General features: G+C 40.5%; 1 pseudogene; it reads right to left on the reverse strand.

Moving 5' to 3' along the window:
- LOC142328308 (cardioacceleratory peptide receptor-like) overlaps positions 1-13823 on the reverse strand; it is a 164605-nt pseudogene that overhangs the window by 103097 nt on the left and 47685 nt on the right.

A 13823-nucleotide genomic window follows, 5' to 3' on the forward strand; every position in this document is an offset into this window, starting at 1 on the left:
ATGATTGAGAGGATCATCGAAAACAAGATGAAACCTCTTGGCAATAAAGAACTTGTTAAGCCAAAGATAGTGATACAGCCTGCTGAAGATAAGTCGATAAAAGTGAAAGTTGCTCCTCCAGAAAAGAAAACGGACAATAAACCTGAATGTCAAGTCCGTCTCAGCGAGATCCTCGATGAAAAGAAAAAGGCGATACCTACAGAGTCTGTTATGGAGGCTCCCAAGCCTCCTGTAACTGAAGTGGCCTCTAAGCCTCAGAGGCCACAAAAAATCACACAGGGGGGGCGAGTGTCCCCCCTCCCACAGGCGGTGACCGGTGCGACCCCCGTGTTGGGGAGCGGGCAGGTTGTCGCCTCTCAATCGGCGCCTGAAACCGGCGCCGATCCATGCCCGTCGTCGTCGGCGGCTTCGGTGGTCTCCGATACGGAGACCGGAAGCCTTACAGGCGACGACCTTCTCCGCGAACACGATGCTGTTCGCAGGATGGAGAAGAAAAGGAAAAAGGGATGGCCGAAAGGAAAACCCAGGCAATAATTTAATTAAAAATTAAAAATTAGCGAGTCGATTGTACAATGGAACATCAATGGATGTTTTTCAAACATCCATGAGCTCCAACGCTTGGTACATGACGTAGACCCGATTTGTATATGTCTGCAAGAAACGCATTTCCGCCGAAATGAAAATTTTAAATTAAAAGGATTCCATATATTTCGGCGAGATCAACCGCCAAATGTAAGAGTTAGAGGTGGAGTAGCTATATTAACATCGACTAGAGCTACCACCGAAGCGGTTGTTCTAAACACCAACCTACAAGCGGTCGCCGTTAGAATGAAGCGACCGCTTAAGATCACTGTGTGCAGCATATACTTACCGAATTACGATTGGAATAAGGATGACATAGAAAGATTAATTTCCGAGCTTCCCCCACCTGTTTTACTGGTGGGTGATTTTAACGCTCATAATTCTCTCTGGGGATCGGATCGAGTAGATCCCCGTGGAAGAGAACTGGAAGGGTTCCTGATGAATTCTGATCTTATTATTTTAAATGACGGATCAGGAACCTTTTTCAATGCCAGAGATGGATCGACGTCCTGTATAGATCTTGCACTCATAAGCGGATCGATAGCACCGAGGTACAGCTTCCATGTTATAGACGATCTGCATGGAAGCGATCATTTCCCGGTGCAAATTGTAACTGATGTTACTAGAACAATATATCCCATCCCTAAAAGATGGTTATTTGAAAAGGCAGACTGGACGAGCTTCACAGCTAGAACGATGCTCCCAGAAACAACCGGAGTTATCGGAGACGATGTCGACGCCATAACAAATGCAATAATCGAGTCGGCATCGAGATATATTCCCAAAACATCTGGGAAACTTACAAAGAAACCCGTTCCATGGTGGAACGATGAAATAAGTGAAGCTATAAAAAGAAAGAAAAGGGCGTATAATGCCTTTAAGAAGCGTCCTAGTATAGAAAATCTTGTTGCCTTTAAGAAATACAGGGCGTATGCAAAACGTGTTATGATAGATTCGAAAAAACGATCCTGGCAGCAATACGTGTCATCCATTGACAAAACTACTACTGCATCAGATGTTTGGAGGAAAGTGAAGGCGATTTGTGGGCGTAATGATTTTACTCCCATAACTAGCCTTCAAGATGAAGATGAAATAAAAGATACTCCATATGAAATTGCAGAGCTGTTATCCAATCATTTCGAAAAGGCCAGCAAAACGGCCAACTACGAGGAAGGTTTTCGAACCAAAAAAGAAGAACACGAAGGTCTACTAAATTTTGGAACTGAGTATAATTACTCATATAATGTACCATTTAAAATGGAAGAATTCGCGAAGGCGTTGGAAAAATCAGGTAACACAGCTGCTGGTCCGGATGAAATCCACTATAATATGATCAGGCAGCTGAATACCACTGCAAAGTGTAGACTATTAGAACTTTATAATAAAATATGGCGGGATGGAACGTACCCGCAGCAGTGGAAAAAAGCTCATGTTGTTCCAGTACCAAAGAAAAATAAAAATTTAACAGACCCCAATAGCTACCGTCCTATTTCTTTGACGTGTGCTATGGGGAAAATATTGGAAAAAATGATTAATAATCGACTCGTCTGGGTTTTGGAAAAAGAAAACCTGATATCATCGTATCAAGCAGGTTTTCGACAATACCATTCTACCACTGATCAAATGATCAGCTTAGAGGACATTATATATAACAGCTTTATTACAAGGAAACATTGTGTCGGAGTCTTCTTTGATCTTCAGAAGGCTTTCGATATGACCTGGCGTCATGGTATAATGCTCCAGTTACATGAATGGGGCATTCGTGGCAATTTGCCTACACTGCTCAGCAACTACATGAATGACCGTACCTTCCAAGTACGCGTCAACAACGTATATTCATGTGAAAGAATCTTGGAAAATGGCATACCGCAAGGTTCGCCGTTGAGCGGTACCTTGTTTACCATTGCCATTAATAAATTGATATTAGCCATTCCAGTAGAAATCAGCAAAAGCGTCTATGTTGATGATCTGGCAATCGTATATGCCAGCAACAAGACTGCTATAGTGAGGTACAAATTGCAACGAGCGATCAATGCTCTAAATGAAGTTGCAAGGAATACAGGATTCCAATTCTCACCAGAAAAAACGTGCTGTGTACACTTTTGTAGGAAGAGAATTCCTCATCAAAGTCCTGCTCTGACAATTGATGATAATCCAATACAATATAAAGACAGCGTAAGGTATTTAGGACTAGTATTGGATAAATCCCTCACATGGGGATTACATATACAGGACTTGAGTGATAGATGCAAAAGAGCCCTAAACATTATAAAATGTTTATCGAACCTAAATTGGGGCTCAGGAAAAGAGACATTATTGAGACTGTATAAAGCATTGGTTCAATCTAAACTAGACTACGGATGTATCGTATATTCATCCGCTAGAAAGTCGCACTTAAGAAAGTTAGACGTAGTTCATAATAGCGGAATAAGATACGCAACAGGTGCTTTCCGCACGAGTCCGGCGGCTAGTCTGATGTCTGAAGCCGGAATAATGCCACTACATTATAGAAGAGAGATCCTCTTGTTAAGATATGCAGCAAATATATGGGCTTTCCCTGCCCATATAAATAATAAATTGTTTATGAATCATCCCATGGCTGCATTATACGAACGTCGTGCTACCTATTCCAGACCAGCCGGAATTAGGTACCACGAATTAAGAAGGAAATATGAAATTGCTATACCAGAGACACTAGCAATTTCTACTAGAGAAATACCGCCATGGCTCTTGCCAGCGGTAAATACAAGTTTGGATCTCTCTCAAGGAGAAATAAAAAAGAAACCAGCAGTGATCATCCAGCAAGATTTTTTAGCAACCGTCAGTAGTTACGAAGAACATATTAGAATTTATACTGACGGTTCTAAAACTGAACATGGTGTTGGATGCTCGATATATGTAAATGAAGAAGCCCACTCTTGGAGACTGCCAGATGTGGCCAGTGTCTACACGGCAGAGCTCACTGCAATTCAGCAAGCTCTTCGCTACACTGAACACTATTGCGAAGAGAGAGTGCTAATATGTTCCGACTCATTAAGTGCACTTGTCGCAATTCGGAACAAGAACATTAAGGATGTCCTAATTGCAAACATCCTGTCCATTTTATACGTTCTAAAACAACGAGGACAGCGATGCGTATTTGTATGGACTCCGGGGCATGCTGGTATTACAGGTAATGAAATCGCAGACGAAGCTGCCAGAAAGGCAACAGTCTGCGATGATTTGGATGCATTTCCTGTAAGAGTGGCAGATATTAAAAACCGTCTAACAAATATAGTAAGAAACAAGTGGAACGCTGAATGGAGGAGTTTAAATACAAAATTAAACTCAGTTAAAACTTCTCCTTATAAATGGAAAAGCGACTTTAAATTGACTCGCCGTGAACAAGTAGCGGTGACCAGACTTAGAATCGGTCACACGCGATTAACAAATTTATATTTGTTAACCGGCGAAGTGAGACCAATGTGCGGTGTTTGCAATAAAACACTGACAATCAAGCATCTAATAGAAGAGTGTACCATATATGAGGACCTCAGAAAGAGGTTCTGTTTTACAAATAATATTAGTGCTGATCTGGATAATGGAAATGAAGAAAATATAGTTGCATTTTTACACGCCAGTGGACTTCTTAAAAGTCTGTAAAATGGAAGTTTAAAGCTGTGGTAAAAGATACTCTAAGCGGTAGTTATATATATATACATATAGAAGAAAGAGGAAAGATATGGTATTGAGAAGATTAATTATAATTTTAAGTTCATGGTCTTTTGAGAACCTATCTCAAATTTTAATATTGGGGCCCTTTACACCCCGTAAGTGTTTGTGATTGTCCTTGTCATTCATGTTTTAATGTTTATTGTGAAGTTTGTGTTTTTAAATAAAATGTAAGGGCCCTTTACACCCTTACATATGACGATCCTGATGGAGATAATAATTTCTTTTAAAGAATGTGACGAGGGCTAATGACCTTAGCAGTCGATGCCCGTAAAAATAAAAAAAAAAAAAAAAAAAAAAAAAAAAAAAAAAAAAAAAAAAAAAAAAATAATAATAATAATAATAATAATAATAATAATAATAATAATAATAATAATAATAATAATAATAATAATAATAATAATAATAATAATAATAATAATAATAATAATAATAATAATAATAATAATAATAATAATAATAATAATAATAATAATAATAATAAGCCCTGAGGTAGATAATCCCCACGTCCGGAACACAACATCTATGTTCCACGTCCAGGGCGGCAACAGCTGTACCTTTGTACATCACATATAGCTGGCTAACGGGGTTCCGAGTAAATTCCTCGGTTATGCATTGTTAAGTTTGACCTGGTTCCAACTTCGGGTCACTAAACGGACTGGATTTTTGGCTACCTGCAGGAAATGGAGTAACATATGATTTTGGAAATGGATTCATACCATTCTTAGAGCTGGCGATGTGGCGGCCAGGGTCAATGTTATTGCAGGTGTAACGGAGACCCTTCCGTTGTCCACATGCCCCCTGCGATGGCAAGCATGTAGTTAAGGTGCCCATGTTCGGAGCATGGGAGCCCTGAAAGCTTCGGTGTGTAGGGGCCTGGAGTCAGTGCAGAGACTGCGCATCCGCTCTCTGCCAGGACATATGCCGGTTCCACCGGAGTACCGGATAGGACCTCCAAGGTTAGTAGCCCTGGAGTGGGGGTGTACCCCGGCGGCTAGCCTTGCTACAGAAGGGATCCACTGTTCATGAATTTTTCTGAACAAACTAACGTGGCAGAGGGTGCACGTAAACACCCTCGTTTAGAAACCGCCGATTCGCCACAAGCGAAGAGGAAAAAAAGCAAGGAGAGTGATAAGTTAAGAAAAGATGCTGATAATATCAGTAAAGATTTAAGAAAAGCTTTGTTTGGAAATAATTTTCCCAAACCAAGATTTTTGATCATTACAAAAGAGAATGGTAACTTCCAAAAGGTAAGTCCATTCTTAATTGCTAGAGAGATTACAAATTGTGCTGGTGGTCCCGTCAAGGATATTCGTAAAACTTTTAATGGATTGCATGTCGAAACCATCAACGACATGCAAAGCCAGAAAGTTTTGGCGTTGAAGAAGATCGGTGAATATGCGGTTTCGGTCCAACCGCATAGCACACTTAATTCATCTAGAGGAGTTGTTGTTTGCCGTGATCTTCTTAACTGTACTGAAGAAGAAATAGTGCAGGAAATGTCTAGTCAGGGAGTGACACATTGTCGTAGACTTTCTATGAGACGAAATGGTGAGATTCTTCCTTCGGCCTCTCATGTCTTGACATTCAATAGGCCAAGTCTTCCTGAAAAGGTACGAGCTGGCATCCATCGGCTTGATGTACGGGCATTTATTCCGCAGCCGATGAGATGTTTTAGATGTCAACGTTTCGGACACACTGCCGCTAGGTGTGAAGCGCAGGAAATTTGTATATGCGGAATGAAGATACATGAGGGTGATCCATGTAAAGACCCTCCAGTCTGCATTAATTGTAAAGGGCACCATAACTGTCGATCCAGGAACTGCCCAGTATACAAATCAGAAACAGCCATTCAGGAGGTTAAAACGCTTCAAAAAGTCAGCTACCCTGAAGCGAAGAAGATTGTAAACCTACGTACACCTAGACCATCGACTTCATACGCAGAAGCAGCTGCTGCTCCCCCCACACCTAAAATCAACGTGGAGCAGTTGCTTAATACGATGGCGCCAAGTCTCGCGACAATAATAGAAAGAATCATTGATTCCAAGATCGAGTCGACTCATCAGATACAACAAAGTAAACATGAGAAGGCTCAATCCCGGACGGACGTCGCCGACAGAAGACCCGTACCAGCGCAGTTTAAAAAACCGGCAAAATCATCAATTATAACTCCAGCAATAGACATAATGAAGAAAAATCTTGATTTATCCAACAAAGATCTAAAGATCACCCCGATGACGAGTCATATAGCTAAGGATACTGTGACAAGAGTACAGGAAAAATCTGCGTCAACCAAAATGGAGGTGCAAGTAACTATCGAAAAAGCACCAGACACAGACGATCTTAAAACCGTACCTACAGAGGCCCCAAAAGCTCAGAGAACAACTGTGGCGAGAGCATCTGTATCAGCCGGCCCAAGCACAGCCTTAGATATCGAATCGAGTTCATCAGCCGCCGAAAGTGCATCGGTTGCAAGTTTAGACTCAATTGCAACGATGCTCACAGCACCATTGAAGCTTTCATCACCAGATGTAAGCCGGCGAACGTCATTGGCGTCAGAAAGAGAAGACGATGCCATGTCCGAAGCCTCAGACACGCTGTCGTCGGAAGTTGAGGCCGTTCGCAGAATGGAAAAGCGGTGTAAAAAAGGTTGGCCGAAAGGAAAGCCTAGGAAGTAGTATAACTGGATCAGAAATTATGAGGAAAAGCAAAATTTTGATCATTTTGTGAAATTTTGAACCTTTTTTTTTTTTTTTTTTTTTTTTTTTTTTTTTTTTTTTTTTTTTTTTTTTTTTTTTTTTTTTGAAGTGGGATGGGGCTAATGACCAAAGTAGTCGATGCCCCTAAAAACCTCAAACAAAAAAAAAAAAAAAAAAAAAAAAAAATAATAATAATAATAATAATAATAATAATAATAATAATAATAATAATAATAATAATAATAATAATAATAATAATAATAATAATAATAATAATAATAATAATAATAATAATAATAATAATAATAATAATAATAATAATAATAATAATAATAATAATAATAATAATAATAATAATAATAATAATAATAATAATAATAATAATAATAATAATAATAATAATAATAATAATAATAATAATAATAATAATAATAATAATAATAATAATAATAATAATAATAATAATAATAATAATAATAATAATAATAATAATAATAATAATAATAATAATAATAATAATAATAATAATAATAATAATAATAATAATAATAATAATAATAATAATAATAATAATAATAATAATAATAATAATAATAATAATAATAATAATAATAATAATAATAATAATAATAATAATAATAATAATAATAATAATAATAATAATAATAATAATAATAATAATAATAATAATAATAATAATAATAATAATAATAATAATAATAATAATAATAATAATAATAATAATAATAATAATAATAATAATAATAATAATAATAATAATAATAATAATAATAATAATAATAATGCCCTGAGGTAGATAATCCCCACGTCCGGAACACAACATCTATGTTCCACGTCCAGGGCGGCAACAGCTGTACCTTTGTACATCACATATAGCTGGCTAACGGGGTTCCGAGTAAATTCCTCGGTTATGCATTGTTAAGTTTGACCTGGTTCCAACTTCAGGTCACTAAATGGACTGGATTTTTGGCTACCTGCAGGAAATGGAGTAACTTATGATTTTGGATATGGATTCATACCATTCTTAGAGCTGGCGATGTGGCGGCCAGGGTCAATGTTATTGCAGGTGTAACGGAGACCCTTCCGTTGTCCACATGCCCCCTGCGATGGCAAGCATGTAGCAATGGTGCCCATGTATGTCGGTGCATGGGAGCTCTGAAAGCTTCGGTGAGTAGGAGCCTGGAGTCAGTGCAGAGACTGCGCATCCGCTCTCTGCCAGGACATATGCCGGTTCCACCGGAGTACCGGATAGGACCTCCAAGGTTAGTAGCCCTGGAGTGGGGGTGTACCCCGGCGGCTAGCCTTGCTACAGAAGGGATCAATGTTCATGAATTTTCCTGAACAAACTCACGTGGCAGAGGGTGCACGTAAACACCCTCGTTTAGAAACCGCCGATTCGCCACAAGCGAAGCGGAAAAAAAGTAAGGAGAGTGATAGAATTAGAAAAGATGCTGATAAAATCAGTAAAGATTTGAGAAAAGCTTTGTTTGGTAATAATGTTCCCAAACCAAGATTTTTGGTCATTACAAAAGAGAATGGTAACTTCCAAAAGGTAAGTCCATTCTTAATTGCTAGAGAGATTACAAATTGTGCTGGTGGTCCTGTCAAGGATATCCGTAAGACGTTTAACGGATTACATGTCGAAACTATAAACGACATGCAAAGTCAGAAAGTCCAGGCGTTGAAGAAGATCGGTGAATTTGCGGTTACTGTTCAACCGCATAGTACACTTAATTCATCTAGAGGAGTTGTTGTTTGCCGTGATCTTCTTAACTGTACTGAAGAAGAAATAGTGCAGGAAATGTCTAGCCAGGGAGTGACACATTGTCGCAGACTTTCTATGAGACGAAACGGTGAGATTCTTCCTTCGGCCTCTCATGTATTGACATTCAATAGGCCAAGTCTTCCTGAAAAGGTACGAGCTGGCATCCATCGGCTTGATGTACGGGCATTTATTCCGCAGCCGATGAGATGTTTTAGATGTCAACGTTTCGGACACACTGCCGCTAGATGTGAAGCGCAGGAAATTTGTATATGCGGATCGAAGATACATGAGGGTGATCCATGTAAAGACCCTCCAGTCTGCATTAATTGTAAAGGGCACCATAACTGTCGATCCAGGAACTGCCCAGTATACAAATCAGAAACAGCCATTCAGGAGGTTAAAACGCTTCAAAAAGTCAGCTACCCTGAAGCGAAGAAGATTGTAAACCTACGTACACCTAGACCATCGACTTCATACGCAGAAGCAGCTGCTGCTCCCCCCACACCTAAAATCAACGTGGAGCAGTTGCTTAATACGATGGCGCCAAGTCTCGCGACAATAATAGAAAGAATCATTGATTCCAAGATCGAGTCGACTCATCAGATACAACAAAGTAAACATGAGAAGGCTCAATCCCGGACTGACGTCGCCGACAGAAGACCCGTATCAGCGCAGTTTAAAAAACCGGCAAAATCCTCGACTATAACTCCAGCAATAGACGTAATGAAGAAAAATCTTGATTTATCCGAGAAAGATCTAAAGATCACCCCGACGACGAGTCATATAGCTAAGGATACTGTGACAAGAGTACAGGAAAAATCTGCGTCAACCAAAATGGAGGTGCAAGTAACTATCGAGAAAGCACCAGACACAGACGATATTAAAACCGTACCAACAGAGGCCCCAAAAGCTCAGAGAACAACTGTGGCGAGAGCATCTGTATCAGCCGGCCCAAGCACAGCCTTAGATATCGAATCGAGTTCATCAGCCGCCGAAAGTGCATCGGTTGCAAGTTTAGACTCAATTGCAACGATGCTCACAGCACCATTGAAGCTTTCATCGCCTGATGTAAGCCGGCGAACGTCACTGGCGTCAGAAAGAGAAGACGAAGCCATGTCCGAAGCCTCAGACACTCTGTCGTCGGAAGTTGAGGCCGTTCGCAGGATGGAAAAGCGGTGTAAAAAAGGTTGGCCGAAAGGAAAGCCTAGGCGGTAATTTGTGGATTCGAAGTTAGGAGAACATAAATTTTTGAACATTTTTGATTCAAAGAAATGTGAATAATTGAACCTTTTTTTTTATTTTTTTTTGAAGTGGGATGGGGCTAATGACCAAAGTAGTCGATGCCCCTAAAAACCTCAAAAAAAAAAAAAAAAAAAAAAAAAAAAAAAAAAAAAAAAAAAAAAAAATAATAATAATAATAATAATAATAATAATAATAATAATAATAATAATAATAATAATAATAATAATAATAATAATAATAATAATAATAATAATAATAATAAATAATAATAATAATAATAATAATAATAATAATAATAATAATAATAATAATAATAATGCCCTGAGGTAGATATTCCCCACGTCCGGAACACAACATCTACGTTCCACGTCCAGGGCGGTAACAGCTGTACTCAAGTACATTACATATAGCTGGCTAACGGGGTTCCGAGTGTTGTTTCTCGGATATACTTTCTTCGGTCGATTTACATCCATAGGCCGAATTACAGGACTGGACTTTACGGCCACCTGCAGATATGACATTTTTAACGATTACGGAAATGGATTTATACCGCCTTTAGAGCTGGCGATGTGGCGGCCACGGTCAAAGTTATTTGCAGGTGTAACGGAGACCTTTCGTCGTCCACATGCCCCCTGCGATGGCAAGCATGTAGTTAAGGTGCCCATGTTCGGAGCATGGGAGCCCTGAAAGCTTCGGTGTGTAGGGGCCTGGAGTCAGTGCAGAGACTGCGCATCCGCTCTCTGCCAGGACATATGCCGGTTCCACCGGAGTACCGGAACGGACCTCCAGGGTTGGTAGCCCTGGAGTGGGGGTGTACCCCGGCGGCTAGCCTTACTACAGAAGGGATTATTTGTTCATGAATTTTCCTGAACAAACCAACGTGGCAGAGGGTGCACGTAAACACCCTCGTTTAGAACCAGCCGTTTCGCCTGAGGCAAAACGGAGGAAGAGTACGGAGAGTAAGAAGATAGAGATTGAGGCTAGAAAAAGCTTACAGAAGGCTTTTTTTAAAAGTAGTAATGTACCGAAACCTAAATATTTGGTCATTACAAAGGAGGATGGAAATTTCTCGAGGGTGAGTCCTTTTCTCATCGCTCGAGAAATAAACAAATGTGCTGGAGGCCCTGTAAAGGAAATACGGAAAACTTTTACGGGACTTCATGTAGAGACTGTTAATGATATACAGTCTCAGAAGATTTTAGGGCTGAAGAAAATTGGAGAGCTAGCGGTACGCGTTGATCCCCACGGCTCGCTCAACACCTCAAGGGGTGTTGTGGTCTGTCGGGATCTTTTAAACTGTTCGGAGCAAGAGATTGTAGAGGAGCTGGCAGCACAAGGAGTAATAGAGTGCCGTCGGTTAAACATGAGAAGGAACGGTGAGGTCTTACCCTCGGCTTCTCATGTCCTTACTTTCAACCGGCCTACTTTGCCAGAAAAGATAAGAGCGGGGATTCACCGTTTGGATGTGCGGGCATTTGTCCCACAGCCGATGAGGTGCTTCAAGTGCCAACGCTTTGGCCACACCGCTCTTAGATGCGAAAGACCGCAAATATGCGTGTGCGGTGAAGAGGTGCATGAGGGAGAGCCATGTAAAGAGCCTCCTACATGTATAAACTGCAAAGGAGCGCATTCTTGTAGATCAAGGAATTGTCCTGTCTACAAAGATGAGGTAGCTGTGCAGGAAGTAAAAACCCTGCAAAAAGTCAGCTACTTCGATGCAAAAAAATAGTTAACGCCCGTAAGCCTAGAGCAGCAACATCTTATGCTCAGGCTGCGGCTACTGTTCCTGCTCCTGCTCCGATTGCTGTCGATGAGGTACAAATTATAAATAAACTTGCTCCCACTTTGGCTAACATGATTGAGAGGATCATCGAAAACAAGATGAAACCTCTTGGCAATAAAGAACTTGTTAAGCCAAAGATAGTGATACAGCCTGCTGAAGATAAGTCGATAAAAGTGAAAGTTGCTCCTCCAGAAAAGAAAACGGACAACAAACCTGAATGTCAAGTCCGTCTCAGCGAGATCCTCGATGAAAAGAAAAAGGCGATACCTACAGAGTCTGTTATGGAGGCTCCCAAGCCTCCTGTAACTGAAGTGGCCTCTAAGCCTCAGAGGCCACAAAAAATCACACAGGGGGGGCGAGTGTCCCCCCTCCCACAGGCGGTGACCGGTGCGACCCCCGTGTTGGGGAGCGGGCAGGTTGTCGCCTCTCAATCGGCGCCTGAAACCGGCGCCGATCCATGCCCGTCGTCGTCGGCGGCTTCGGTGGTCTCCGATACGGAGACCGGAAGCCTTACAGGCGACGACCTTCTCCGCGAACACGATGCTGTTCGCAGGATGGAGAAGAAAAGGAAAAAGGGATGGCCGAAAGGAAAACCCAGGCAATAATTTAATTAAAAATTAAAAATTAGCGAGTCGATTGTACAATGGAACATCAATGGATGTTTTTCAAACATCCATGAGCTCCAACGCTTGGTACATGACGTAGACCCGATTTGTATATGTCTGCAAGAAACGCATTTCCGCCGAAATGAAAATTTTAAATTAAAAGGATTCCATATATTTCGGCGAGATCAACCGCCAAATGTAAGAGTTAGAGGTGGAGTAGCTATATTAACATCGACTAGAGCTACCACCGAAGCGGTTGTTCTAAACACCAAACTACAAGCGGTCGCCGTTAGAATGAAGCGACCGCTTAAGATCACTGTGTGCAGCATATACTTACCGAATTACGATTGGAATAAGGATGACATAGAAAGATTAATTTCCGAGCTTCCCCCACCTGTTTTACTGGTGGGTGATTTTAACGCTCATAATTCTCTCTGGGGATCGGATCGAGTAGATCCCCGTGGAAGAGAACTGGAAGGGTTCCTGATGAATTCTGAACTTATTATTTTAAATGACGGATCAGGAACCTTTTTCAATGCCAGAGATGGATCGACGTCCTGTATAGATCTTGCACTCATAAGCGGATCGATAGCACCGAGGTACAGCTTCCATGTTATAGACGATCTGCATGGAAGCGATCATTTCCCGGTGCAAATTGTAACTGATGTTACTAGAACAATATATCCCATCCCTAAAAGATGGTTATTTGAAAAGGCAGACTGGACGAGCTTCACAGCTAGAACGATGCTCCCAGAAACAACCGGAGTTATCGGAGACGATGTCGACGCCATAACAAATGCAATAATCGAGTCGGCATCGAGATATATTCCCAAAACATCTGGGAAACTTACAAAGAAACCCGTTCCATGGTGGAACGATGAAATAAGTGAAGCTATAAAAAGAAAGAAAAGGGCGTATAATGCCTTTAAGAAGCGTCCTAGTATAGAAAATCTTGTTGCCTTTAAGAAATACAGGGCGTATGCAAAACGTGTTATGATAGATTCGAAAAAACGATCCTGGCAGCAATACGTGTCATCCATTGACAAAACTACTACTGCATCAGATGTTTGGAGGAAAGTGAAGGCGATTTGTGGGCGTAATGATTTTACTCCCATAACTAGCCTTCAAGATGAAGATGAAATAAAAGATACTCCATATGAAATTGCAGAGCTGTTATCCAATCATTTCGAAAAGGCCAGCAAAACGGCCAACTACGAGGAAGGTTTTCGAACCAAAAAAGAAGAACACGAAGGTCTACTAAATTTTGGAACTGAATATAATTACTCATATAATGTACCATTTAAAATGGAAGAGTTCGCGAAGGCGTTGGAAAAATCAGGTAACACAGCTGCTGGTCCGGATGAAATCCACTATAATATGATCAGGCAGCTGAATACCACTGCAAAGTGTAGAT

Source organism: Lycorma delicatula, chromosome 7 (genome assembly GCF_047948215.1).
Source record: "Lycorma delicatula isolate Av1 chromosome 7, ASM4794821v1, whole genome shotgun sequence".
NCBI classification, from domain to species: domain Eukaryota; kingdom Metazoa; phylum Arthropoda; class Insecta; order Hemiptera; family Fulgoridae; genus Lycorma; species Lycorma delicatula.